Below are 20,794 nucleotides of genomic sequence, written 5' to 3' on the forward strand. Positions count from 1 at the left end.
GGAAGGGCACAGAGAGCCTACAATGACTTGTTTGATTCTTAGCAAATTATTTTACACTGGTCAGCTCCTTCCAATCAGAAATCAAAGGAGAAAATACTGAAATCTACCTGTTAAGCCTGGCATATACAGGTTTGCTTTTATTTCCTACATTCAAGGTTTGTGAAATGTGCCCTTCGAGGAAATCTTAACCAGACATCAAGAACATTACCCATACCACGCAAAACAAGACTAGCACACAGAGAAACCATTAGCAGTCTAGCAAGTTCATAACTTTGGAAGTGTTCTAAGGCTAGATTGAGAAGCAGAACAAGAAACTTGAAACACCAGTTCTTCCTTTAACAGAACCAGCAGCGAATGATATCACATCACTCCTGCACCAAACATATTTAGAGAATGAGGAGATAGTTGCCGATGCCAGTTTTCTACACTTGAGACACATGCTTTGACCAAAGTCTTACCAGACTTTAAGCTCTTTCATGCATAGTCCTGTTGAAACCCTGCAATTTCTGGTTAAAGCAAAAGTCAGGCCAAGCCAGTTTGAAGGTATCACTCTTTTTTTTTCCTTTTCTTTTTATTTGGAGCTGGGGACCGAACCCAGGGCCTTGCACTTGCTAGGCAAGCGCTCTACCACTGAGCTAAATCCCCAACCCCGAAGGTATCACTCTTGATACCTACTTGCAGCAATGCTGGTTTGTGTCTTTATCCCCTCATGACTGCCAAGAGGTCTCAGAAGCTACTTGGAAAGACAAATCATTAAGTGGTAATGGGTAGGTATTGCATGATGCAGTCAGTTTCAGGGGGAAAATATGAATGAAAACTATTCTCATGCGTGTAACAAAATAGTGTCATTGGGAGCAGTAGAATAGTTTAACCACTCATGCTTTGAAATAAGCACAAGTTTGAAGATATGTTTGCAAACTATCTACATGCATATTGAAGGCCACTCAGACTCTGTCGATGGAAACAGCATCTTTCTTTTTCAAAATACTGGTAAGAAAGTAGAGTTCATGCTAGATGCCAGAAGAATTTAATGTAAGAAAATAGCCACAAGGGCAAAAAGAAGAGTTAGGAAGCCAAACTGGAGAGCAGGCTAAAGACAAGACTGTATCAGAAAGGGAAAGTACAAAGACGCAGAGGCTCAAGACCTCAAGGACATAAAGCCACCATTGGAGGCTAGAATTATTCTGCTATTTCTCCCATTCTCCACGATCCCTGTGTCACACAAATATTTCCCAGTAACACAGTTTAAGAGAGTTACCTGATGAACAGGGAACCTTAGTTTTCAGATGTCTGTCTCTGAGAAAAAGGACTGAAAGAGCATGGGTGAGAATGGATGTGAGGCCAGATGAACACCAACCAAGACAACCAGAATCCTCACTGCAGCATTAAATATGCTTAATGCACATTATGAAATGGGCTCAGGCAACACTGAGCCAACAGTAGCTATTTGCTGCTGCATACTGGACTTAAGTCCTCAGGGGACATCAGGAGACATCTTCTGTGTATATCTGTAGCTCTCAGTTCCTACACTTACATCCCTGAGTGACAGTAAACATAAGGGTTTGTGATCGCGTCAACTGCTCTCTTTATTGAGCGGGATGCATGAACTCATCCCTTCAATAGTGCTGTAAAAAGGACTGCAATCACCAGATCTTCACAGAGCACAGTCTGTCCACAAGGAAAAGACCAAGTGTTTAGAAGATTACCGCCAAGAAACCTACTTGCCAAAAGAGACTAGCCACCACACTCTGAAACTCCTGCTTATTTACAGCTCAGAGTGATATTACGGCCTCCACCTGTGATGTGTGCTTTTCAATTGAGTGATTAATACACAAGAAATGTCTAGAAGAGTCTTTGTTCCGGAAGGACCGCTGCTACATTGGAAAGACAGCTCTGGTCTCATATAGAGAGCACATTATGTTGATAAAGTTGGACATCATAGGAGATTATAGCTAATAAATAAGAGATATCAACCTGACATATGCTTCACAAATTTTATGCATTATTCTGGAAACTTTTGTCATATCAGTTCATTAAATTCTCCTGGAGTCCTTTGAAATGAGTACTGTCACTCAACTCTAAAGATACAGGATTTAAAGGACAGAGGGTTTCAACAACTGCCTGATGTCACGTCAGGCAGCCAATATTTAGCCCTGCAGCCAGCAGGTCATTCTTTCTATTCAGTGTTTCAGGGAACTATTTGGTCATTCAATGTTGGGATGCATGAACTCATCTCTTCAATAGCACTGTAAAAAGGCCACAGTCACCAGAATTTCATACAATACAGTCTGTCCATAAGAAAAGACCAATTGTCTTTCCTTGGTAGCAATATGACCCTTCTCAGGTGTGTGTGTGTGTGTGTGTGTGTGTGTGTGTGTGTGTGTGTGTGTACGTCCTAAGCCAGAATCTTCTAAATGCGTTTACAGTCAAATTCACTTTAAATTTCCTTCAGAAATTCCTGTTGCATACTATAAATGTCATTGGTGACCTTTTTCTGGTTAAGATTAGTAAGCTAGAGAACTTAAACGCCCTTCTCGTTGGCCAGAGGACTGTGCATGGGACTCTAGTACAGTCCTCAGATAGCCCTTGAACCCTTTAAATTCCAGCAAGGAATGCTGAAGTTCTGCTTCTGGCTGCCAAGGGCACATGGATATAAGTTCACAGACAAATAAATAAGATAAATCCTTTTAAATAAAGGATGAAGAGCACACAAGCCTATATTCCTAGCTTTAGCACTACAGAGGGAGAGACATGGAAATAGTGGTAAGTTCGGAGTAAGCCTTGTCTTCAAAGTGCACTCCATGCTAAGATACAGAAGGCGAGCCTTCCTCAAAGGAAAAAAAATACAGTTGGAAAATTAATTAGTGTTACTAGAATTGATTTGACTCTTTAGTATTAGCTAGAATACTATGTACTTCTCAGCAAGACTAATGTTGTTAATTCCTATCTTTGATTTTGCTCAGGGCATGTGTCAAGTCTCCTTATTTGCTCTGTTCTTTTGCGTTACGTAGATCTGAGTTTAATGAATCAGTCCAAGGCTGTGCTCAGTCTCCACCCTTAACCATTGAATGATCAAATGCCTCCCTGAGGCACTGAACAGACCACATACATTTGATGTTAGAGTAGTATGGTTCAGATTTCTACGTGGATGATGGAAAACAATAAGTTACACAAAGGGAATGGCGTGGGGCTCTGAATAAGTACTGGGGTTGATCAGAGGCTGGTTCCATCAGAGGTGTGTATATATATAACTTGTCATTCATCAGCATCATGCTTCGGGTCATTAGACAGCTTCCAGTGCTCATTTGTGGTTATGTGTCCTTGTGTTTGCTTGTCTCATGGACTACTGGATAAAGAGGGGAGCATGAGGAGCACTGGCGTTGAGAGAGGCCATCTGGAGCTTAAGAAAAATAGTTTGATGAATTACTTTCTCCTGATGATCAGGAGGCAGAAGAAGGGAGGGATCTGGGTGGAAGGGGGAGGGAGAAGGGGGAACACAATCAGGGAAGGGGAGAAGAGAGAATCCTGGAGGGCCAAGAGAATGAATGGAGATGAACAGCATAGGGAGTGGGAGGTGGGCGAACACTCTAGAAAGTACCAGAGACCTGGGAGGTGAGAGATTCTCAGGACTCAGTGGGGTAACCTTAGCCAAAATATCCAACATTGAGAAGAGAGAACTCGAAGAGCCCATCTCCAGTAAACAGACAGGGCCTCAAGCAGAGGGACAGGGTTACTAACTCACTGTCAAAATTTCTGACCCAGAAGTGTTCCTGTCTAAAAGAACTGCAGGGACAAAAATGGGGAAGAGACTAAGGGAAAGGCAGTCCAACGACCGGCCCAACTTGGGACCCATCTCATTGGGGGCACCAAGGCCTGACACTATTACTGATGCTATGATGTGCTTACAGACAGGAGCCTGGCATGGCTGTGCCCTGAGAGGCTCTACCAGGAGCTGACTGAGACAGAAGTAGATACTCACACCCAACCTTTGTACTGAAGTCGGAGACCCCTATGATTGAATTAGGGGATGGGGAGAGCAACTCCATAGGAAGACCAGCAGTCTCAACTTACCCAGACCCCAGGGAGCTTCCAGAGACTGAGCCACCAACCAGGAATATACATGAGCCAGTCCAATGCCCCTGGCACAGATACAGCAGAGGTCTACCTGGTCAGGTCTTAGGGAGAAGATGTTCTTAATACTCAAGAGACTTGAGGCTCTGGGGGAGGCGGAGATGTGATGGGGGGACCACCCTCTTGGAGGCAAGGGGGAGGAATGATGGGATGAGGAACTGTGTGAAGGGAGATAAAGAGGGGTGCAATGACCGGAATGTAAATAAAATAATAAAAATTAGGGGAAAAATCAGGCTGGAGAGATGGTTCAGCAGTTAATAGCACTGACTGATCTTCCAGAGGACCTGAGTTCAATTACCAGCAACCACATGGTGACTCACAACCATCTGTCTAAAGCCCTCATCTGGTGTGTCTGAGAACAGCAACAGTATATTCATATACATAAAATAAATAAATCTTTAAAAAATTGAAAAAAATCAAACTTCATTTTTTAATTAAAATTTTACTCCAGTACCTCAAGTATATTGTTTTATGGTTCAGAAATCAGTATTTGGACACCGCCTGAACCTGAAGGAAACAGACCGGATAAACAGTTCTCTGCACCCAAATCCCGTGGGAGGGAGAGCTAAACCTTCAGAGAGGCAGACAAGCCTGGGAAACCAGAAGAGACTGCTCTCTGCACACATATCTCGGACACCAGAGAAAAAACCAAAGACCATCTGGAACCCTGGTGCACTGAACCTCCCGGAAACGGCGGCACAGGTCTTCCTGGTTGCTGCCGCTGCAGAGAGCCCCTGGGCAGCACCCCACTAGCGAACTTGAGCCTCGGGACCACAGGTAAGACCAACTTTTCTGCTGCAAGAAAGCTGCCTGGTGAGCTTGGGACACACGGAAGCAGAATTCCTCTAGGACCGGGCACTTTCTGTGTTTACCCGAAGTCCCACACCCACGGATCCCGGCCCGCAGCAGCTCTCTGCTCCCAGACCCCGTGAGAGAAAGAGACCTCACCGCCTGGTCAGGTGGGCACTCCTGAGGCTGCAGAGCAGAAGAGACCACCAACACTGCTCACCCCTGCCCACATACCTGGCCCAAGAGGAAACTGTATAAGGCCTCTGGGCTCCCGTGGGGGAGGGCCCAGGAGCGGCAGGAACCCTGCCTGAGACACCCCCGGAAGCTGAAGGAAACAGACCGGATAAACAGTTCTCTGCACCCAAATCCCGTGGGAGGGAGAGCTAAACCCTCAGAGAGGCAGACACGCCTGGGAAACCAGAAGAGACTGCTCTCTGCACACACATCTCGGACGCCAGAGGAAAAAGCCAAAGACCATCTGGAACCCTGGTGCACTGAAGCTCCCGGAAGGGGCGGCACAGGTCTTCCTGGTTGCTGCCGCTGCAGAGAGCCCCTGGGCAGCACCCCACGAGCAAACTTGAGCCTCGGGACCACAGGTAAGACCAACTTTTCTGCTGCAAGAAAGCTGCCTGGTGAACTCAAGACACAGGCCCACAGGAACAGCTGAAGACCTGTAGAGAGGAAAAACTACACGCCCGAAAGAAGAACACACTGTCCCCATAACTGACTGAAAGAGAGGAAAACAGGTGTACAGCACTCCTGACACACAGGCTTATAGGACAGTCTAGCCACAGTCAGAAATAGCAGAACAAAGTAACACTAGAGATAATCTGATGGCGAGAGGCAAGCACAGGAACCCAAGCAACAGAAACCAGGACTACATGGCATCATCGGAGCCCAATTCTCCCATCAAAACAAACATGGAATATCCAAACACACCAGAAAAGCAAGATCTAGTTTCAAAATCATTTTTGATCATGATGCTGGAGGACTTCAAGAAAGACGTGAAGAACTCCCTTAGAGAACAAGTAGAAGCCTACAGAGAGGAATCGCAAAAATGCCTGAAAGAATTCCAGGAAAACATAAATAAACAAGTAGAAGCCCATAGAGAGGAGACACAAAAATCCCTGAAAGAATTCCAGGAAAACATAAATAAACAAGTAGAAGCCCATAGAGAGGAGACACAAAAATCCCTGAAAGAATTCCAGGAAAACACAATCAAACAGTTGAAGGAATTAAAAATGGAAATAGAAGCAATCAAGAAAGAACACATGGAAACAACCCTGGATATAGAAAACCAAAAGAAGAGACAAGGAGCTGTAGATACAAGCTTCACCAACAGAATACAAGAGATGGAAGAGAGAATCTCAGGAGCAGAAGATTCCATAGAAATCATTGACTCCACTGTCAAAGATAATGTAAAGCGGAAAAAGCTACTGGTCCAAAACATACAGGAAATCCAGGACTCAATGAGAAGATCAAACCTAAGGATAATAGGTATAGAAGAGAGTGAAGACTCCCAGCTCAAAGGACCAGTAAATATCTTCAACAAAATCATAGAAGAAAACTTCCCTAACCTAAAAAAAGAGATACCCATAGGCATACAAGAAGCCTACAGAACTCCAAATAGATTGGACCAGAAAAGAAACACCTCCCGTCACATAATTGTCAAAACACCAAACGCACAAAATAAAGAAAGAATATTAAAAGCAGTAAGGGAAAAAGGTCAAGTAACATATAAAGGCAGACCTATCAGAATCACACCAGACTTCTCACCAGAAACTATGAAGGCCAGAAGATCCTGGACTGATGTCATACAGACCCTAAGAGAACACAAATGCCAGCCCAGGTTACTGTATCCAGCAAAACTCTCAATTGACATTGATGGAGAAACCAAGATATTCCATGACAAAACCAAATTTACACAATATCTTTCTACAAATCCAGCACTACAAAGGATAATAAATGGTAAAGCCCAACATAAGGAGGCAAGCTATACCCTAGAAGAAGCAAGAAACTAATCGTCTTGGCAACAAAACAAAGAGAATGAAAGCACACAAACATAACCTCACATCCAAATATGAATATAAAGGGAAGCAATAATCACTATTCCTTAACATCTCTCAATATCAATGGCCTCAACTCCCCAATAAAAAGACATAGATTAACAAACTGGATACGCAACGAGGACCCTGCATTCTGCTGCCTACAGGAAACACACCTCAGAGACAAAGACAGACACTACCTCAGAGTGAAAGGCTGGAAAACAACTTTCCAAGCAAATGGTCAGAAGAAGCAAGCTGGAGTAGCCATTCTAATATCAAATAAAATCAATTTCCAACTAAAAGTCATCAAAAAAGATAAGGAAGGACACTTCATATTCATCAAAGGAAAAATCCACCAAGATGAACTCGCAATCCTAAATATCTATGCCCCAAATGCAAGGGCACCTACATACGTAAAAGAAACCTTACTAAAGCTCAAAACACACATTGCACCTCACACAGTAATAGTGGGAGATTTCAACACCCCACTCTCATCAATGGACAGATCATGGAAACAGAAATTAAACAGTGATGTCGACAGACTAAGAGAAGTCATGAGCCAAATGGACTTAACGGATATTTATAGAACATTCTATCCTAAAGCAAAAGGATATACCTTCTTCTCAGCTCCTCATGGTACTTTCTCCAAAATTGACCATATAATTGGTCAAAAAACGGGCCTCAACAGGTACAGAAAGATAGAAATAATCCCATGCGTGCTATCGGACCACCACGGCCTAAAACTGGTCTTCAATAACAATAAGGGAAGAATGCCCACATATACGTGGAAATTGAACAATGCTCTACTCAATGATAACCTGGTCAAGGAAGAAATAAAGAAAGAAATTAAAAACTTTTTAGAATCTAATGAAAATGAAGGTACAACATACCCAAACTTATGGGACACAATGAAAGCTGTGCTAAGAGGAAAACTCATAGCGCTGAGTGCCTGCAAAAAGAAACAGGAAAGAGCATATGTCAGCAGCTTGACAGCACACCTAAAAGCTCTAGAACAAAAAGAAGCAAATACACCCAGGAGGAGTAGAAGGCAGGAAATAATCAAATTCAGAGCTGAAATCAACCAAGTAGAAACAAAAATAACCATAGAAAGAATCAACAGAACCAAAAGTTGGTTCTTTGAGAAAATCAACAAGATAGATAAACCCTTAGCCAGACTAACGAGAGGACCCAGAGAGTGTGTCCAAATTAACAAAATCAGAAATGAAAAGGGAGACATAACTACAGATTCAGAGGAAATTCAAAAAATCATCAGATCTTACTATAAAAACCTATATTCAACAAAACTTGAAAATCTTCAGGAAATGGACAATTTCCTAGACAGATACCAGGTATCGAAGTTAAATCAGGAACAGATAAACCAGTTAAACAACCCCATAACTCCTAAGGAAATAGAAGCAGTCATTAAAGGTCTCCCAACTAAAAAGAGCCCACGTCCAGACGGGTTTAGTGCAGAATTCTATCAAACCTTCATAGAAGACCTCATACCAATATTATCCAAACTATTCCACAAAATTGAAACAGATGGAGCACTACCGAATTCCTTCTACGAAGCCACAATTACTCTTATACCTAAACCACACAAAGACACAACAAAGAAAGAGAACTTCAGACCAATTTCCCTTATGAATATCGACGCAAAAATACTCAACAAAATTCTGGCAAACCGAATTCAAGAGCACATCAAAACAATCATCCACCATGATCAAGTAGGCTTCATCCCAGGCATGCAGGGATGGTTTAATATACGGAAAACCATCAACGTGATCCATTATATAAACAAACTGAAAGAACAGAACCACATGATCATTTCCTTAGATGCTGAGAAAGCATTTGACAAAATTCAACACCCCTTCATGATAAAAGTCCTGGAAAGAATAGGAATTCAAGGCCCATACCTAAACATAGTAAAAGCCATATACAGCAAACCAGTTGCTAACATTAAACTAAATGGAGAGAAACTTGAAGCAATCCCACTAAAATCAGGGACTAGACAAGGCTGCCCACTCTCTCCCTACTTATTCAATATAGTTCTTGAAGTTCTAGCCAGAGCAATCAGACAACAAAAGGAGATCAAGGGGATACAGATTGGAAAAGAAGAGGTCAAAATATCACTATTTGCAGATGACATGATAGTATATTTAAGTGATCCCAAAAGTTCCACCAGAGAACTACTAAAGCTGATAAACAACTTCAGCAAAGTGGCTGGGTATAAAATTAACTCAAATAAATCAGTTGCCTTCCTCTATACAAAAGAGAAACAAGCCGAGAAAGAAATTAGGGAAACGACACCCTTCATAATAGACCCAAATAATATAAAGTACCTCGGTTTGACTTTAACCAAGCAAGTAAAAGATCTGTACAATAAGAACTTCAAGACACTGAGGAAAGAAATTGAAGAAGACCTCAGAAGATGGAAAGATCTCCCATGCTCATGGATTGGCAGGATTAATATAGTAAAAATGGCCATTTTACCAAAAGCAATCTACAGATTCAATGCAATCCCCATCAAAATACCAATCCAATTCTTCAAAGAGTTAGACAGAACAATTTGCAAATTCATCTGGAATAACAAAAAACCCAGGATAGCTAAAGCTATCCTCAACAATAAAAGGACTTCAGGGGGAATCACTATCCCTGAACTCAAGCAGTATTACAGAGCAATAGTGATAAAAACTGCATGGTATTGGTACAGAGACAGACAGATAGACCAATGGAATAGAATTGAAGACCCAGAAATGAACCCACACACCTATGGTCACTTGATTTTTGACAAAGGAGCCAAAACCATCCAATGGAAAAAAGATAGCATTTTCAGCAAATGGTGCTGGTTCAACTGGAGGGCAACATGTAGAAGAATGCAGATCGATCCATCCTTATCACCCTGTACAAAGCTTAAGTCCAAGTGGATCAAGGACCTCCACATCAAACCAGACACACTCAAACTAATAGAAGAAAAACTAGGGAAGCATCTGGAACACATGGGCACTGGAAAAAATTTCCTGAACAAAACACCAATGGCTTATGCTCTAAGATCAAGAATCGACAAATGGGATCTCATAAAACTGCAAAGCTTCTATAAGGCAAAGGACACTGTGGTTAGGACAAAACGGCAACCAACAGATTGGGAAAAGATCTTTACCAATCCTACAACAGATAGAGGCCTTATATCCAAAATATACAAAGAACTCAAGAAGTTAGACCGCAGGGAAACAAATAACCCTATTAAAAATGGGGTTCAGAGCTAAACAAAGAATTCACAGCTGAGGAATGCCGAATGGCTGAGAAATACCTAAAGAAATGTTCAACATCTTTAGTCATAAGGGAAATGAAAATCAAAACAACCCTGAGATTTCACCTCACACCAGTGAGAATGGCTAAGATCAAAAACTCAGGTGACAGCAGATGCTGGCGAGGATGTGGAGAAAGAGGAACACTCCTCCATTGTTGGTGGGATTGCAGACTGGTAAAACCATTCTGGAAATCAGTCTGGAAATCAGTTCCTCAGAAAATTGGACATTGAACTGCCTGAGGATCCAGCTATACCTCTCTTGGGCATATACCCAAAAGATGCCTCAACATATAAAAGAGACACGTGCTCCAGTATGTTCATCGCAGCCTTATTTATAATAGCCAGAAACTGGAAAGAACCCAGATACCCTTCAACAGAGGAATGGATACAGAAAATGTGGTACATCTACACAATGGAATATTACTCAGCTATCAAAAACAACGAGTTTATGAAATTCGTAGGCAAATGGTTGGAACTGGAAAATATCATCCTGAGTGAGCTAACCCAATCACAGAAAGACATACATGGTATGCACTCATTGATAAGTGGCTATAGCCCAAATGCTTGAATTACCCTAGATCCCTAGAACAAACGAAACTCAAGACAGATGATCAAAATGTGAATGCTTCACTCCTTCTTTAAATGAGGAAAAAGAATACCCTTGGCAGGGAAGGGAGAGGCAAAGATTAAAACAGAGACTGAAGGAACACCCATTCAGAGCCTGCCCCACATGTGGCCCATACATATAGAGCCACCCAATTAGGCAAGATGGATGAAGCAAAGAAGTGCAGACCGACAGGAGCCGGATGTAGATTGCTCCTGAGAGACACAGCCAGAATACAGCAAATACAGAGGCGAATGCCAGCAGCAAACCACTGAACTGAGAATAGGACCCCCGTTGAAGGAATCAAAGAAAGAACAGGAAGAGCTTGAAGGGGCTCGAGACCCCATATGTACAACAATGCCAAGCAACCAGAGCTTCCAGGGACTAAGCCACTACCTAAAGACTATACATGGACTGACCCTGGACTCTGACCTCATAGATAGCAATGAATATCCTAGTAAGAGCACCAGTGGAAGGGGAAGCCCTTGGTCCTGCTAAGACTGAACCCCCAGTGAACTAGACTATGGGGGGAGGGCGGCAATGGGGGGAGGGTTGGGAGGTGAACACCCATAAGGAAGGGGAGGGGGGAGGGGGATGTTTGCCCGGAAACCGGGAAAGGGAATAACACTTGAAATGTATATAAGAAATACTCAAGTTAATAAAAAAAAAAAGAAATCAGTATTTGGGAAAAATTACAAAGGAAAGTATATATATTTCTGGGCATTTCAGACTTAGATAAATATCTGCAAATAAAGTTTAAAAACCGCTCTTGTTATCTCTTCAATTTTAAAGAAAATGAACATTATAAAAGTTGATTGATCATTTATAAAAAGTCTTTGAAATATTATGAAACCAGTGTCTTCTGAATTTAACAATCTAACATATACAGTGAATGCCAACCTTCAACTTGCTACCTTTGAATTTATTTAACAAGTCATTTTCACACACAATATTAGTTGACCACAAAAGTGCATATCTCTCATTAAATAACATCATATTTAAGAAAGAAGACATTTGTTTGTAGTAATTATTGCCAGGTATCACCATCTCCCCATTATCCTAAGCAAAGCATATTAGGTGGGGTCATCTATTTAAAAACAATCATTTTAGAAGTTAGTAGAAAAAAAATATCAGTAACAGCAAACTTTGGGGGTCAAGCTATGTAAGGAGAAAGAGCAAAGGTCTTAAAAAAAAAAAAAGAACCCACAGGCTGCTGCCTCACGGGCTCTAATAAGCGACATATGGAATAAAATAGTGAGAGGGGAGAGAGGAGGGCGGTCAGATTCTGACATAAGTGTTCCACAGTCAGGTGTATCCAGTGTGTGGCGGGACATCGCACAGCTGATCATCAACACAGAAGGTGACCTTGGCACGCCAGTGCAGGAAGGCAGGCCACTGGATCAGAAGAGGAGAACTTTAGTTGTCCTGCTGCAGCTCAGTTCTGTAGGCTCAATCGTTTTGATTATTAAAAATCAAGTTACTGTTGGTGTGGGCACATACATGGTTCCTGTGCGTGGGTGCAAGCAATGGTGTGCTACGGCACATTTGTGGGGGTCACAAGTCTGATCTCTCTTTCCACTGGGTGAGGTTTGGAAGCAGGATTCGGGTCGTCAGGTTTAGTGACAAGTGCCTTTACCAACTGAATCATCTTACTAACTACAAACCTTTTCATCCCATACCATCCTTACATCCCTGGCTCACATGATTGACAGCTCCTCTCATGTCTCCTTAAAATGTCTGCAAAACTAATTATTCCCAGTCCTGTGATGATTTCTTCCTGCTCTGAGAACTAACCACAAATAGCACTTATGATTTCCTATCCACAGCAGCCATGACAAGGTCCTGTATACAGCAGGTGATTGCTAAATGTTCATCTCTTTTGTCTGAAGTCATATACACAACCGAACAACTATACTCCATTTTTTTTTTGGTTAAGAAACTTCTGCTTCTCAATTTTGACATCTTACAAACTTCGAACTACTTCAGGAGCAGCTTGGAAATAAAAGTGGACAGCCCTCAAGCAGGGACTGCCTCCCACTGGAAACGCCAGTGCACACCACTGCCTCCCACTCACTGCAGAAAACAGAGAAGTACCTATTTATTTCTCATTTCAGGGAGGAACAAGAGGTTCACGGAGGTGAGATTCCACAGAGAATTAAGGTGACAGTAAGCCAGCGTGACGGAACTAATTCCAGTTAGTGTTGGAGGTTGAATTTCATATCTTGTATTACTTTTATAAATACGTCTAAGAGAGTGACTAAGAATAAAAAACAACCAGACTCTTACTGTTGGGTATCTTGGCAATTTTCCGTAACAATGACCCATACAGCATGAGGGGTTTGAGTTCAAATGTGCTTAGAATGAATGAAGGACATTCCTTTTAGTATCATTGAACTTCTCGGATCTCTCTGTGATGACCACAGTTGTAGAGTGCAGGGTGCGTCAAAGGTGAGCACACTCGCAGACACAGAAGGTGCAGAGAATGTTCCCTCAGGTTCTACAAGGGCAGCTGAATTCTCTTTGCTGGATCTGAGCAATTCCATTGAATAATGGATTTTTATTATCATAATAGAAGGCCATGAACCTTATTATTAGATGCACCTGTTTATCTACACCTCTAATGAAGCCTCATTACCATTCCAGAAGCTTCTACTTCTGTTATGTTTGAAGCATAACACCAGAAATGTGATTTCCAAACACTGGGGTCAAATGCAGCTGCCGTATACTGTTCCACTCTGTGTGAATACCAAGTACTTGACAGTGAGTGACTTCGTCCTCCGAACTCAGGATGTCCATGTGGTGTTTGTATTAATGTCTTTTCTTCATTTTTTAATTTCTGTGCCTGGGTGCATGTGCGCGCGCGCGTGTGTGTGTGTGTGTGTGTGTGTGTGTGTGTGTGTGTGTGTGTTTGTGTGTTTGTGTGTAACTGAGTGCATCTGTGTATATGAGTATGTATGTACGTATGAAGGCCGTGTGTATACTCTACGCACTAAGATATTGCCCCAGTCTCCCATCTTAGAGCTCCCTACAGAAGGGGTTCATGTGCTATATTGAAAAACACATCATCAGAGCTGCCTACCCTCTGGAAAATAATGTCTCTGTTTGCTAGAAGACCATTTCCAAAGGGTAGCCAGCCTGCAGAGCTACACTGTGGATAATGGAGGAACGAATGCCTCTGACACCATCCAGTTTGTAACTACCACACCTTTACGATTCTTTAATACATTTGTAACTTTGAGGCATTTCTACTCAGGTGACCTGAGTGATGATTTTCTCTACTGTTAACATGATGAACAGGTATTTGGTAGATTTGAACCCCTCTGAGATCATCTGTTTTGAGCATGTCCTATCATGAAAGCATGATGTGATTGTGAGTACTGTTGATTACTTTCGTGATTTTAAGCTTTTCCTCGTGTTTGATTACAACACATTCAATCATCCGAAGCAACAGCCTCAAAACCAGACCCACATGCCCCTGCCTTGAATGACCTCAGAGGCTCAACGTTGAGAGTACAATGTTAAACAGCAGACTCAGAGCACCCACCTCTTTGGACAGGCAAGCTTTCTGCAGGGCTCACATAGGTCAAAGGGGATTGACAGCATTGGTCCAATCACATCCTCCTTTAGTAACCATGGAAACACAATACTGTAGTAGTCCATGCACACACAGACCTGCTACAGCGCCTCAACACAGACCTTGAAAGCTGAAATTCCCATTGTTTTCAGCAGGTGCATACGGTCACTAACTGCTTGATCACTTCTCTGCCTGTTTACAGAGGACACCCCACCACAAATGACTTCATCAACACAGACTTTTAATAAAGAGATCTATTTAAGCCATTTCTTGAGGCATCAGTGTTGGTTTGTAAATTTTTATGTTGATATAACCAAAACACTTGCCATTAAAGTTTTAGATTTAACACTGATCAATACGAAGTACATGATATACTATTTATATTCCAGTTATTGCCCTTTGTACTAATAATTCTCTTAATTTTTGGAAAACAATTAATTACACTTATTTATTGGGAGGTTTGTGTGTGCATGCATGTGTGTGTGTGCATGTGTGTGTGTGTGTGTGTGTGTGTGTTTTCTCAGGATTTGATTCGGGTCCTCATGGCTGGTAGCAAGTGACGATTGCCCAGCAAGCCCAGCCTCTTTATAGGTTTGTTAATATTTTCCCAAGACCCAATCCACTCTCCACGTCCTGTCTATGTGAGTATCCGTCCTTTCTTTGGATAAGAAGCAATGACTCAACCTTTTCTAGGGAAGAGGGAGATTCCTGACCATTTATAGAGAGTATCATGGGGCTGAAGGGATGTTTCATTGGTTAAGAGCACTTGTTGCTCTTCCCAGAACACATCGGGTGGTTCTGTACCACCTCTAGCTCAAGCTACAGGAGAGCCAACACCTTCTTCCAGCCTCCACAGTCATGAGCACACTTGTAACAGACACAAAGACATACATCCTTAGATTTTTAATTAAAATATTTTAAGAATGTCAGCTTTTCAAAATTCCTGTCTCTATAGATAGATAGATAGATAGATAGATAGATAGATAGATAGATAGATAGATGATAGATAGATAGATAGATAGATAGATAGATAGATAGATAGATAGATAGATAGATGTATATATATTCCCATGAAAAGGGGGAAATATCACACAGTTTGAGTGGAAATACTATACTATTTGAATGATTCTATGTCTTCCCAAAGTGCGAAGACACCCTTTTGTTTCAGAATTAGAAAGGTGAGCTTTGACTATGTAGTCCATGTGGACCTTCCAATTCCATCAGTATCAATATACTAATTCCCCATTTGTTTCTTAGGATGTTTGTATGGAGTTCTATCAATCATACCGTCTCTTATCTATCCTTAATTACTTTTAGCTTCCAGTGAAAATTTAAAACTCACTTCGTTGTATTAAATGCACTAGAGGGATTCTGCTCTAGAATAGGGCTTCCCTTCTCTCCCAATATAGACTAATTTAATACAGCATGGACTTACATATTTTATCCTACTCAGTGGGTTACAGTCTACTTCCCTGATCATTGCAGTAGTTATTTTTCCCATTTCTGAGACAAAATATCTGACAGAAGCAATATGAGGCAGAAATTACTTGGGTCACACCTTGAGGGTGTAATCCACCATGGCGGGGAGGTGGTAGGAAGACTGAGAGGTGGCTGTCTCAATGCACCCACTGTCAAGAAGCAAAGAAATGGATGTTCATTCTCAGCTCCCTTTCTTCTTTTCACTCAGTCTGGAAAACCCTAGTCCCTAGGATGGTGCCACCCATGCCCTTCCCACGTCTGTTAAACTTTCAGGACTTGTCCCATAGATACCTGGGACATGGCATGAATTCATGTTGAGAATTTCCCTTGATTATTCTCCACCTTGTTAATTGAGGCAGATTCTCGCATGTGAACCCGACCACTAGTCTAGCTAGCCAGCTCACCAAGGGAATCCTCTATCTCCAGGGATTATCTGACACCATACCTGTCCTATTTTTACACGGTTCTGAAAATTCACACTCCAGTCTGCATGGTTGCTTTGCAAGCACTTTATCTACTGAGTTGTGTCCTCAGCTCACAGGTAGTAATTATTTAAAATGACAAGGCCAGTGGAAATCCAAACATCGTGGGACTCTTAATTAAAGGGTCAGAGAGAACTCACTGAAGTAGAAAACCCCGGCCGTGCCGGTGACTCAGTGGTGCTTTCACAAGGTGTGAGGGCTTTTCAGGCAAAACAAAGGTTTTCCAAACAGGCCTTCTGGAAAATTTGGAAACATTTTATAGTTAGCATTTGGCAAGCGTGTGTCCTCACATGACACCCTAAGTTAGGAACAGGAAGAGAATAAGATTGGTACTTACCTGACTTGCTCTTGCTCTATTCTGTTCTGTGGTACGGTCAGTAGAATGAAGCTGCCCACATTCGGGATGTGTCTTCACTCATTTGTCGGCTGCAGAAACTCACCTAGGTAGAGCCACACTTGACTGTCTTACAGGTAAACAAACATTCGTTATAATCTGAACACCATGAGGCCATGCTCTAGTTTCATATTCTGGGTTTCATGAGTCAATAGTTTCTGTAAACCTACCAGGAAGTAGGCTTGCGGCCTCTCACTTGGGACATTAGTTAGAGTTGGTGAAACCACAAATACTTCCTTTCTGCAAGTCTATTGAGGATACATTATCATATATAAAGAAATTAGTCAACAAAGATCAACGAATACCCAAAAATAAGGCAGATGGATCCACACCGATGGAAGTGAGGAGGATGAACGCAAATGAAAATAACAACAGAATTCCTTGGAATCATTAAAACCAGTTGTTTCTGGCAAGGGAGCTATCACCATTCTGCAATTATGAGACTGCACAGAATTAACGTCAGGACACTGAACAGTTAAAGCGTCATCTCCAGTTCATCAAGAAATTGTAAAGCAACTCCCTAAAGGGCATTATTTTTTAAGACTTTCTTTTTACTGTTTTTAATTATGCGTAAATGTGTGTATTTGCACGAGGGTGTATGCATGTTAGTACAAGTGCCCACAGATGCTAGACATGTCAAATCGGCTGGAGCTGGAGTTACACGAAGTCGTGAGCCTCCCAATATGGGTGCTGGGTACTGAATCCTCTGGGAGATTAAGTGTGCTTAATCACTGGAGCATTTTCTCCCGCCTGAAAGACGTTGTTGTGTAACACACATAGACACGTGTTGAAATATAAACTATGACCTTTCTGAGTTCATCCAGTCTTCAGGTTGTCATCACCTTGGCTGTGTCTTAGGCAGACATGGCAATAATTGACTATGGCCAAGGGCTTCATTTCCTCCTGAGTCTTTTTTGCAAAAGACTTAATTGTGACTCATCAGTATGGGTTAATTAAATGACACTTTACATTTATTAATAACCAGGCCATAATTATGGATTCATGGAAATTCATCTGCTTTCAATTTCATCTCCACAAGAGCTGAAAGGGTTCGACGTCATAGGAAATAGATGACGTTTACTCAGATTCCTTTTCGACAACCCCATTGGACTTTCCAGCATGCTGCTTTCTTTCCTCTGGGTGACAATGTCCATCTACCTGATGCAATTTTAAGGAAAACAACTCCAAAACACCAATTTTGGGTGGTTCTTTTTCTGTGCTTTTCTGTAAGGAAGCACTGAGCGCTTCCTATCAAACATGTACTTTAGGATGTGAAGAAGATCTGGCAATGAAATCTGTCGATCATCAATCATCAGTATTAAACCAGCAAATCTGGCTGGGCGGGTAGGTGTCTTTCAATTAATTCAGTGCAGGAACCCCTGCCTGGGAATAGTGATCTGTACAGTGAATGGGGTCTTAACAATATCAATTAACAACAACAACAGAATCCACATAGACATACACAACCCCACATACAAGCCAGCCCAATGGAAACTATTTCTCTTCCCTCAGCTGATTCTATATTGTGTCAGGTCGACAACTAAAGCTTAACTATGACACTAGCATAAGCTATATAGGTGAGTTACAGGTCATTCTCTATACATAGGAAGACCCTGTCACAGAGAGAGGGGGGGGAGAAGAGAAGAGAAGAGAAGAGAAGAGAAGAGAGGAGAGGAGAGGAGAAGAGAAGAGAAGAGAAGAGAAGAGAAGAGAAGAGAAGAGAAGAGAAGAGAAGAGAAAGGTCAAATGCAAAGGAGTAACATCCTTGGATTCTGATAAAATTAATGCTGAAGAGTTAGAATTGGTTCCTCCATGAATGACCCATGTATTTTCAAACTTTAGGTAAGTTTCACTCACCAAATGACTGATGGACTGAATATTATATGCATTGACTTTGAGTAACATCTGTAAAACTGAAAGAAATACACACAGCTCACCACCCCCCATAAATCCCTAATGGATCAGAGAATCTTGGACGCCTGAGACAAAGTGCCCCTCCACTTGAACCATTTGCCTGAAGCCTTCTGCACAATCTGTACCCTACCCGCCAGCAAGATCGCCTCATTAGTAACTCCTTACTAATGCACTGCTACCACAACCTTGTTAGTTTTCTGTTTCTTCCAAGCAGATACATATCTTAATAGTGGTTCTATTTCAGTATTTCTCTCTCTTTTTTTTAATTAAAAGTACCTGTTCATATCTGTTTAGAATTTTGGCACACTCAATGCCAAAGAGGTAAGTATATTAAGTCTAAAGAACCTTTTGGAACAGTTCATGAAATGTTATAATGTCATACTGAGATGAGTACCACAGAAAACAATTTAAATAAGAGAAATAAAATGAACAAGTTAATCACAGACTCATTCCATGCAAGATTTAGCCCCTGTACGCAGGACAATCTCCCTACTCCATACCCATATAAAGCTAACAATACTGTTTATTTCTGGAATGTTCACAGGGGAAAGTACTCCCCACAGTTCCCCAAGCTCTGACCAGTAGAGAGCTTCTCCTTCGGGCTGATGGGCTGCACTGGCTTCCCAAGTTGTCTGACTCCAGCTGGAATGGTCACTTGAGCATCCCTGTCTGCATGAGATCCTAGGCTGAAATGCCTTCAGGATGATTTCATCAGCACTCCCTCCACTGCTGCCTGCTGACGCCTCTACACTGGCTAGACCTAAAGCTCCATCAAGCAGGAACTGAGTTCTCCTCACCTCCAAGTCACCTCCCTAACTCTTATTCAGTTCAGTGTCAGGAACAAAAGAGATGCTGAGGGCTTGGGCTATCCCTCAGTGGTGGAGGGAGCCTAGTGTGCAGGGAGCCTGGGGTTCAAGCCCAGAATGGGAAGGCTCAAGTCTATGTATTTAAAATGTGGGTTTTCCAACTCTGATGAAATTTATAGCCCAAAACACATCAGATGAAATTTCACAGACCAAAAGTAAAGATCAAAAGGGCTTTATAAAATTCACACAGTACAATCTGGAACTGCGTCTGTCTACAGGCAAGTCAGTTTTCTGTCTATACCAATGGTTAAGCTGGTACAGCTGGTTAAGTGGTTAGAGCTGACATACAATGCCTACAACAGTCTACATAGAAATTACATGCTACCTATCATGCATAAAGAGCCACTTTTAGGAGAGTGAACATGGACTAAAGGCCAGGAGTGGGTCCTGCAATACAAGCTCTTCAGAGATGAGGCAAGATTAGGAGTTCAAGGTCATCCTCCACTACATACGGAGTTCAATACCAGGTTGGACAATGTGGGGCTGCATGTCAAAACAATGTGGAATTTGGAAAGCTGTTGTAGGACAAACTCCATTTGAGTAAGGAATCAGGAGCTAAGGAGGCAACTCGGTCAGTGAAGTGCTTGCCTCACATGAGGATCTGCCGTATGATTGTAGGTGCATCTAGCCCCCGAACGGGAGAAGCTGAAACAAGGGGTCTTTGGGGATCCCCTTGTAGCCACTCTAACCAAACGGCTGAGTTCCAGGACAATGATAGAGTATGTCTCAAGGGAGACAAGTCAGCCCTTCTAAGGATGACTCCAGTCCTTGTCTTCAGGTCTCTACATGTAGGCACTTAAAAACATACTTAAACATGCACATGCACACACACACACACACACACACACACACACACACAATCAATCAATCAATTAGTCATGAGCAAACCATGTGTGCCTATGTATAATGAGGTGTCTAATTCCTGAGAAATAAATCTTTAGACATAAAGAGTTGGTGTTCTGTACTTCGTTATGAGTGGCTTTTGTTTTCCTTTTCCAACACACGTTGTTTCTTTCCCCCCTGAGATTGCCATACGATCATACAAATATGCTTTGAACACATTCAGCCCCCATTCTTCCCTCCGACCCCTCCCAGAATGCTCCCCACTTCATATTCTCCACCTGAATTCCCTGTAGTCTTTTTTTATAATCTGAGTCCAGTTATTTTTCCCTCTTATGGACTTTTTTTAAAAATAGATCTTACTGT

At 42.0% G+C, this 20,794-nt stretch overlaps 1 protein-coding gene across 8 annotated transcripts in view; it reads right to left on the bottom strand.

The window, feature by feature from the left end:
• Positions 1 to 20,794, bottom strand: part of Slco1a5 (solute carrier organic anion transporter family, member 1A5) — an 82,203-nt gene that overhangs the window by 43,488 nt on the left and 17,921 nt on the right. For 2 of the 8 annotated variants that reach the window (XR_010065708.1, XM_063286732.1), the window contains exon 2: positions 16,752 to 16,854. The exons of 1 other annotated variant lie outside the window; for it this stretch is intronic. The gene's annotated coding sequence lies outside the window, so the exon portion shown is untranslated. Of the gene's footprint in view, positions 1 to 16,554; positions 16,651 to 16,751; positions 16,939 to 20,794 lie in introns of those variants that run through there. 5 more of the 8 variants (XM_063286731.1, XM_063286734.1, XM_063286733.1 and 2 more) reach the window with 5 other exon arrangements.

Source organism: Rattus norvegicus, chromosome 4 (assembly GCF_036323735.1).
Source record: "Rattus norvegicus strain BN/NHsdMcwi chromosome 4, GRCr8, whole genome shotgun sequence".
In the NCBI taxonomy this organism is placed as follows: Eukaryota; Metazoa; Chordata; class Mammalia; order Rodentia; family Muridae; genus Rattus; species Rattus norvegicus.